The 9,371-nt window shown below is 36.5% G+C and overlaps 1 pseudogene; it reads left to right on the top strand.

Annotated features, from left to right (window-relative positions):
- Window positions 1-8,621: 8,621 nt before the first annotated feature.
- Window positions 8,622-8,740, top strand: LOC134566239 (5S ribosomal RNA; annotated as a pseudogene).
- Window positions 8,741-9,371: the final 631 nt, after the last annotated feature.

Here is a 9,371-nt window from a genome sequence, read left to right on the forward strand (position 1 = left end):
CACATAACATAAAAATCATAGTTTCCATGATATAAATGAGTTTTTCCACATAGACACACACAGACTCACTCTCTCTCTCTCTCTCTCTCTCTCTCTCTCTCTCTCTCTCTCTCTCTCTCTCTCTCTCTCTCTCGCTTTAGCTTGCTCGCTCTCCCTCTCTCATACGAAGGTGTTAATTTAATGTGGATTTTGTATGTTTTTGTAAGACTGCTTTAATTCCCAATACCAAAGACATTTTTTTTACATATGCAGTGCTCTTAAGTACTTGAAATTCTAAGCAGCTAGATTCTCCCTTTCTCTCAACAGCTGATATCAGCCAAGCGCTAATATTATGTTATCATAACATTAGCTATCAGGCTGATATTAGCTGTTAATGAGGACTAGTGGATAGATAGCGTGTGAGGATAAATAGTCAATATCTTCTTTTACTCCTAAGATTAGCATTAGTTAATGGGTTTCAAAACACACTAATTCACAGGTGATATAATGTCCTTGAATTTTAGGAAATAATTCACAGAGATTGCATTATCCTTGTGATTACTTGTTTACCGGTTTTAAACCAATTTGTAATATCACTCTTAGCAATTAACTCTTAGCAATTAACTTAATTCAAGCTTTGATTGCCACATCCAATAGTGGTTTATACACTTTTATCACCACTTTTGGCATCAACTTTGTCTAAGTGTATATTGCTACATTTTCTAGTGATTGATATACCATGCAGTGAATGGGCCAGATTTTCTGATGAGTCCTAAAGCTATTTGTTTTTTTATACCGTTATTTTCAATATAATAAAATGTATTTATTTTCTATAAGATGTTCACAGTGGGGTGGTTTGAAGGAGAACGGCCCGTCTTGTTACGAGGTGGTTTCTCCTTCATTCTTTATTTCTCGTATAAGTTAGGAAATAATTCATTTTTTTTTCTTCGATAAATATGACATAATGAATATTGTCCTTGTTAAGTCAAACTTGAGTCTCTTTTTTTTTCCTTCACTAAAATTGCTTTGCTTGCAACAGGTTCTGTGGGACCTGGACTAAAAGATGCAGGTCTGTTAGAACTCTGATGACACCCATCAGATGGTCTCCAATCACAGGTTAAATATTTATATTAAATTTGCTGGTAATGGGTAGCTTTTGATCCACATTTTATTATGCCACATTGCCCACATACAACATTGCTGCCATTTTTTATTCCCACATGATCATCATGTAATGCTGCCTCCATTTGTTTATGCCCACATGATCACCCATGCCACATTACCCAGACATATCACCTTGCCCACTTTTTGCCACTTTGCCTGCATTACCTGGGCTATGCAGATTGCTCTGACGTGCCACTGCGCTCCCTTATGTGCACTGCATGGCCCTGTGATACCTCATAGTAGTGGCTGGGCCCACAGTTGGTGTGCTTAAAAATATTTGTTATGTGTGCTGCAGGCTAAACATTCTGGTGCGAGAGCTGCTTGCTCATCTGAGGAATACCAAGCACAAGTCATTTTTATGTCTAAAAGACACCTCAATCAGCATTAAAAGCACAGCTTGGGCACCAAAACAACTTTAATGCATTTGGTAGATCTTGGTCTCATTAATATGCTAAAAAACTTTTTTAATGCTCAAATCTTTATAGTGTTTGCACAAAAAAATATGTTTTGCTGAATCCTGCAGCATATGCCTGCCTCCTTTGCCACACCCACTCATGTCAAAAAGACCTCCTTGTTAAATATATGCACAAAGTCCCAGTCCCATCAGCACTGAATGAGTTGCTTTTAATTCACAGTCTGGCTGCGGAGAGTCAAAGAAACTTTAAACACGTAGTGATATCCTTACCATATGTCTCCTTGGGTGTCTCAGGCAGATTGGTTTGTTGTTTATATCATTCAGTAGTGTTAGTGACTAAGCTGTGTGCATACATTTGATAATAAAGTGTTTTCCTTAAGTAATAAAGCGTTGCTTAAGGCTTATAAATACAGCATTCTGCAAAACATTTTTTAAGCAAAATCAATGAAAATTTGAGTATGCAAGAAATACAACATATTAATAAGGCCAAAATTCAAATGCTGTAGTTGGATTTGTGTCCAAAGAGTTCCTTTATGTTTTTACATAAAAGGGATATAATACAGACATTGTTGATGGCATTTTACAAGAAACAAATATGGAACCTCTGAACTCCCACTTAGCAGGATGTATCCAGCAATATGCATTCTCGGTCTTTTCATACATCCTGTTTGTTGTTTTTTTCTTTTGTTTTTTAAATTATTTTATTTTTTCTCCTTCAATTCTTTCAGTAGTATAAAAAATACAAATTTTGTGGATTGAGTATAGTGTAATGTTACTACAAACATAACAAGCGTGGTTATAATTCACACATACATATATATTCTCCTATTTTTATTTTCTTTATACAATTAACATATCTATTTGTTAACATTTCAGGCACCTATGGAAGCAAGTGAAGGATCACAAAGAGACACTCAAGTGGTATCAAGTGGTATTATCCCCATGTAGAGTATATTTCAGTGTATTTAAATGGGTCTTGGATCTATAATCAGTGTATATAATAGGCAAAAAGCAAGGGACTAGGTAAAAACAAAACATTCTATTTGAACAAATATAAAATACATAGATGTATATTAATATGTATTATACAAATAAAACCTACTTCTGTTAGCTTACTAACTGTTTCGTTGTTTGCCTATTTTTTCCTTGTTCACAATAATAACCCTCAATAATATTTGCCTTCTTCTCATCATCATGTAATTCAAAGCATCTCTCTCTCTCTCATTTTTTTGTTTCTTAATATTACATTCAAGTTATGTATACTTGACAACTACCCTAGCTTCCTTAAATCATTAATCCATAATTACTGAAAAAAATGTATTCTAGTTGTCATTGGTTAAATGCCCACCCCAGTAAACCAGACACAATGCATTAAAACAATCTAAAAAAGAAAACATACAAAAATGCAATTTATTAAGCTTAAATATCGCTGATCAGTTAATAATTACATTACAGCCAAGCAAGTGCTTGTTATTTATTTTGTAATTTGTAATATTGAACAATACAGAGGGCTTGACTAGCTGAGGAAAGCAACCTATCAACAAGGCTTGAGTTATTTTTGCCAGTCAGCAAAAAGTTTGTTATACAACTTTGATAGATTTCCCTATTTGAGACCTTGTGACAACCAAGTACTTAGTCACTGTTTCTGTATGACAGGATTGTCACTAAAGCAGTTACACACCATTAGGTTCCTAACAAAATCTACACATACTGGTTTTAAAGGTTGGCATGTCCCTAAGGTAACATTTTGTTCCTACAAGCAGACCACATCAGCATTATGTCACTTTAAAATGCCTTGAACATTTTGTTACTCTACCAGTGCATGACAGTCAACACCTGCAGTTTAGCAAACCACTGTAGCAGAGCAGTGCAAACTAGCCATGGTTGCATATTATACTCTAGACATATACATGATTCCAGCAGCCACATTTCTCCTCCAAGCCCTTCATGATCCCCTGGCCAATGAGCCTTGGAAGAAGAAAAAAAGATGATCAGAATGAGTTCTGTACAGATGGCTTGGTTTATGGAAGAAAAAAAAATAGAAAGTAAGGTCAAAAATGTAAAACATAGCACACACAGAACCAATATTTTTTGGGACGTTTCTCTAATCTATGTGATATATAAGATGCTCTGCTTGGCACGCGAGAAAGATAATGAGAAATGTGTTTACAAATGAAATGACAAAACTGTAATCACGGGAAGCAGAGAACGTGCCTGATATAGATCATGTTTGTTTTTGAGTGTCTAATGCAGCAAGACGATGGTACATTTTCTTCTTCAATCTGCATAACAAACACATTCATATCCCAAATATTTATCCTGAATACTAATGATTGGTAAAAATAAGAAGTTTAAATATTCACTTTTAAAAAATTACTATAATTTATTTTTTAAATATTCTAAAAAGAATATATATTTTTTTTAAATTCGTCTCTACTGTCTTCTCACAAAACCAAGGATATATACTATCTCACATATTAATTTATATAGTACTTAACCATGTTATTATTTACATCATTTTCATTAAATTTAAAGCACTTTCAATCACCATAACACTTCAAACACCATACCACTACAGTTTGCTACAATGGAGGACACCTAGGCACTCCTGACACAATGACCACTAATGTGAGTTGTAGTGGTTATTGTGTTTAAAGTGTTCTTTTCAATATAATAAGAGTGATATTCTTAATAACATGTATAACCCCATTAAGATCCAAGTCTCTTTTCAGATGCAACGTGTTTGTGATCAAGGTGTTTTTTTGCACTTTTGTCATGTGTTCATTCTACCACAATACCACCCTTTCTGATTAAGTGTACCCATGCATATTATATTGAATTTTAGAAGTGGCAGTAGGACTTTCTTTTGAAATGTAAATATAACACATATATAAATATCAACAAAAACATAAAAAACAAAAATGGAAAAAAGCTTTAAAGATGCACCGGTCATTCCCCCATCTTGCAAATTGAGTATTTCATAAAGATAAAAGGTTTATGAAATACTCATATGGACTGTGTGTTGGAATTTAACTGAAATTCCAACCCAAACAAAATAAATACAGGGACTACTTTGTCTCAGTATTTTTCTTACGCCTGACACATGTTGACATTACCACCATCAAAAGCTCTCGCCGTCAAAACGTGTCAGTTCCCCAGCCATCACCAGTGATGCCTGCAGGGGCATTGACTCTCTCTAAGGAGAATCCCTTGGCCAATGTTGTACTCTCACACATGCAGAAGAGAACAGGCTGTAAGATAATGGTGGTGCCCACGAGGGAGAGGTTCAGGTAAGCTAAACTAGCTAAAAGGTATTTAAAAAATATTGTACAGAGTGAATTATGGATTTAAAAATAAAACTTTGCAAACTTTTACATGCTGAGATTACACTTTTTATAGTAGTCACAGAAACCAAAACTGCTACAAAAAGTATATATTTGTAGAAAGTACATTCCCCATACTAAATAACTAAGATAAATACAAGAGTAATAAAAATAATTAATCTGTGCCCCATGAGGGTTTGGCGCATACTGAGGTTTTAAAGTGAACAAAGCTCTTTTAAAGGGTTTTTCACACTACGTAATTTATTACATTTCACACAAAAATTTCCCATGCTACGCAATATCAGTAAGAGAACTCAGATTCATTAGTTTGTAAGCCAACCAATCAAAGTGCTCTGGCAGGCAGGTTTCATGTCTCTCGAATCAGTTGCTAATTTCAAACATTTAGTAAATAGAGATGTCCCGAATAGTTCGCTGGTGAATAGTTCCCGGTGAACAAAGCTTGTTCGCGTTCGCCACAGTGGGCGAACATATGCGATGTTCGGTCCGCCCCCTATTCGTCATCATTGAGTAAACTTTGACCCTGTACCTCACAGTCAGCAGACACATTCCAGCCAATCAGCAGCAGACCCTCCCTCCCAGACTCTCCCACCTCCTGGACAGCATCCATTTTAGATTCATTCGGAAGCTGCATTCTTAGTGAGAGGAGGGACGGTGTAGCTGCTGCTGATTTAACAGGGAAATCGATAGCTAGGCTAGTGTATTCAGTGTCCACTACAGTACTGAAGGACTCATCTGATCTCTGCTGTAAGGACAGCACCCCAAAAAGCCCTTTTTAGGGCTAGAACATCAGTCTGCTTTTTGTTTTCCTGTGTAATCTAATTGCAGTTGCCTGCCTGCCAGCCTGTGTGTCAGGCTCACAGCGTATACTGTACCCACTTGCCCAGTGCCACCACTCATATCTGGTGTCACAATAGTTTGCATTTAAAAAAAACCAAAACATTTTTTTGACTGTAATATAATAGCAGTCAGTTTCCTTCACACGTGTGCATTTCAGGGCCTGCCAGGGCACAGTGTCACACCAGTGCAACTCATATCTGGTGTAACAGTAGTGTACATTAAAAAAAAATAATAGAAATTTGACTGTGAAATAATAGCAGTCAGTTTCCTTCACACGTGTGCGTTTCAGGGCCTGCCAGGGCACAGTGTCACACCAGTGCAACTCATATCTGGTGTAACAGTAGTGTACATAAAAAAGAAAAACTAGAAATTTGACTGTGAAATAATAGCAGTCAGTTTCCTTCACACGTGTGCGTTTCAGGGCCTGCCAGGACACAGTGCTACACCAGTGCAACTCATATCTGGTGTAACAGTAGTGTACATAAAAAAAAAAAAAAAATAGAAATTTGACTGTGAAATAATAGCAGTCAGTTTCCTTCACACGTGTGCGTTTCAGGGCCTGCCAGGGCACAGTGTCACACCAGTGCAACTCATATCTGGTGTAACAGTAGTGTACATTTAAAAAAAAAAAAAAAAAAAAAAAATGTTTTGACTGTAATAGATTGAATAGCAGTTAGTTGTCTGCAAGCATGTGTGTCAGGCCTACAGCGTCTACTCTGCCAACTTCTGCCAGTGCACAGTGCCACTCATATCTGTTGTCACAGTAGCTTGCACGCATAGTACCACTAATAAAAAAAAAAAAAGACAGGCAGAGGCAGGCCACCCCGCAGGGGCCGTCGTGATCGTGGTGCTGTGATTCCCTTTGGCCCTAGAATAATGCCCAGTGTTCAGAGGCCAAGTACCCTGAACTCAAAAAGTTCTGAGGACATAGTTGACTGGCTAACACAGGACACCCAATCTTCTACATGTTGTTGTTTGTAACTCAGATTTGCAGCAATAAATCACACAATAATACATATGTGAAATGTGATCTAAATTGATATGTGCATATAATGTATTTTAAACTTGTATGAAATGGACCACTTGGGCCAAATTCAACATATCCTATGCAGAAGACATTTATTGCTACAATATCATACTCCTACATTAATTACTATATTACTTCCACTTCCAATTAGATATATTGATATATCCACACTTTAGAAAGTTATTTACACTTTCACAAGGGGGTGAGGGGGGAGGTAAATTATTTGACCCTTAATTTTGTAAACCAAAGCAAAACATTTTCACAAATCTTACATTAATGCATTGACTTTAATATTTCATAGAGTATGGTATGTTATATTAGATAAATGACTAGAGCATGTAAATCTTCTACAATAAGCTATGTGACTACCACAATCTACTCCTTAAAGTATTCCCTTACACTGACAGAATCAATATCTCTGAAGGGGGCTTAATTATTTCCACTTTTGCCATCTGCTGCTCTAAGCAGGACCGGACCATTTAAATTGTGGGTGGACAATTATCTGGCATTATATATGTATATATATAATGCCAGATAATATATATATATATATATATATATATATATATATATATATACACAATAAACAATACCCCAGCAGCACCCCATTTAAGCATGTTCAGGTGAGTGCAACCATCCCCCATGTTTCTTATATATATATATATATATATATATATATAGAGCAAGAAGAAAAGAGATGCACTCTCAGGTCTTTGTAGAAAAAAATCAATATTATTTAATAACAGGTAACATACATCTGATCGACGTTTCGCCCTCTTCAGGTCTTCCTCAAGATCAGTATACAAACATATAAAACACAAATATATAGGCAACATAGGAGGAGTTACTCACCAAACAAACAGTGCACACCGGTTTCCATTAGTCCGAACCCGGAAGTGCAAGTGGAGCGTCATGTGACGCGTGACACGTTACGTATGGGCGCGGCCATTACTATAACGTGGTTGCTAGGAAACGGGTAAACTAAACCCGAGCAAGTATGTAGTGAACGTGGAACAGCTCGGATTAGGCAGCGACAAATCAGTAGCCAAACATTTTTTGGCTTTAACACATAGACTACCATCATTACGCTTCACAGCGATTGATCATATCCCACCTCCTCCGAGGGGTGGTGACAGATCAAGAATGTTACTTCAACGGGAAGCAAAATGGACATACCAACTGGACACAGTAACGCCCAGAGGATTAAATTAGAATATTGTTTATTCAGTTTTTCTCTGATACCATACACCTTCCTTATCCCGGTAGTCTAGGATCATCTCTCTGAGCCTCTTCTCCTGTACATTTTTGTATCATAGTGTATATGTATATTGTATATAGCGTGTCTTGCCTACTCTTTCCCTTTTTTGGGGGATACTTCTTTATACTCCATCTACCTGTAGGGACTTAGTTATAGTGATCAATTAGGTCCTACGACACTGGCATATACAACTTTGGCAGTGTAGATTTTTTATTTTATTTTATTTTATTTTTTGTATACATTTTTCTGTATAGTCTGTATATATATATTTTTTTGTATACATTTTTTGTAAATTTTTCTTTATCCAGTCAGTGATTGATATCGCAATAGATTTTTAGTATTACCTCATATGGCTATATTTCAATCACTCTCAGTGATTGTCCAAAATATATTTAGCCTAACTGGCATTTCCAACCCCCTTTCCTTGCTACTATAGACTCTGCAGTCTTTATTTGAAGTATCTATTTCCTTGTATTTACATGATATACAGAGTATATGAATTAGTCCTTTTTTGCTCTGTTTTGGCTTGAATGTGGTTTCAGTCCACTACCTATAGATTATCATTGAATACCTAGTTTCCATACTCTCCTGCCTAGAGCCTATGGCCATACCAGTCTGAAAATGCCTGATCTCGTCAGATCTCAGAAGCCATCCAGACTCAGGCCTGGTTAGTACTTGTATGGGAGACCAACTAGTAACCTCAGGTGCCATAAGCTTTTGTCTTAATCTTCATTTATTTTTTAAGAATCTCTAATTAAAGTCTTCACATAGTATACTCATTTGAATACCCTGTATATTTTGTGCCCGTGTTATGCTTGATTTAATTATATGTGTTATGTATTATACATTTGTTCTTTGTATTGTTCCTACTGGGTGCATGTTACACTACTTTAGATCCACATACATATGGTCACTTTAATTGGTGTATGTCAGATACTGGACCAATATCAATATAGTCTCTTTTTTCATAGAAATGGACCTTTGAGTCCTCACTATTAGTGGTGATCACTGTATTGCGTGTATACCATGCTGGTAGGTATTATATTCCTGTATACTCCACAGGGCTTTATGCCCTTTCACTTTATTGCACAGATAATTCTCTGCCTAATCTGAGCGGTTCCACGTTCACTACATACTTGCTCGGGTTTAGTTTACTCGTTTCCTAGCAACCACGTTATAGTAATGGCCGCGCCCATACGTCACGTGTCACGCGTCACATGACGCTCCACTTGCACTTCCGGGTTCGGACTAATGGAAACCGGTGTGCACTGTTTGTTTGGTTAGTAACTCCTCCTATGTTGCCTATATATTTGTGTGTTATATGTTTGTATACTGATCTTGAGGAAG

Source organism: Pelobates fuscus, chromosome 6 (genome assembly GCF_036172605.1).
Source record: "Pelobates fuscus isolate aPelFus1 chromosome 6, aPelFus1.pri, whole genome shotgun sequence".
Lineage (NCBI taxonomy): Eukaryota > Metazoa > Chordata > Amphibia > Anura > Pelobatidae > Pelobates > Pelobates fuscus.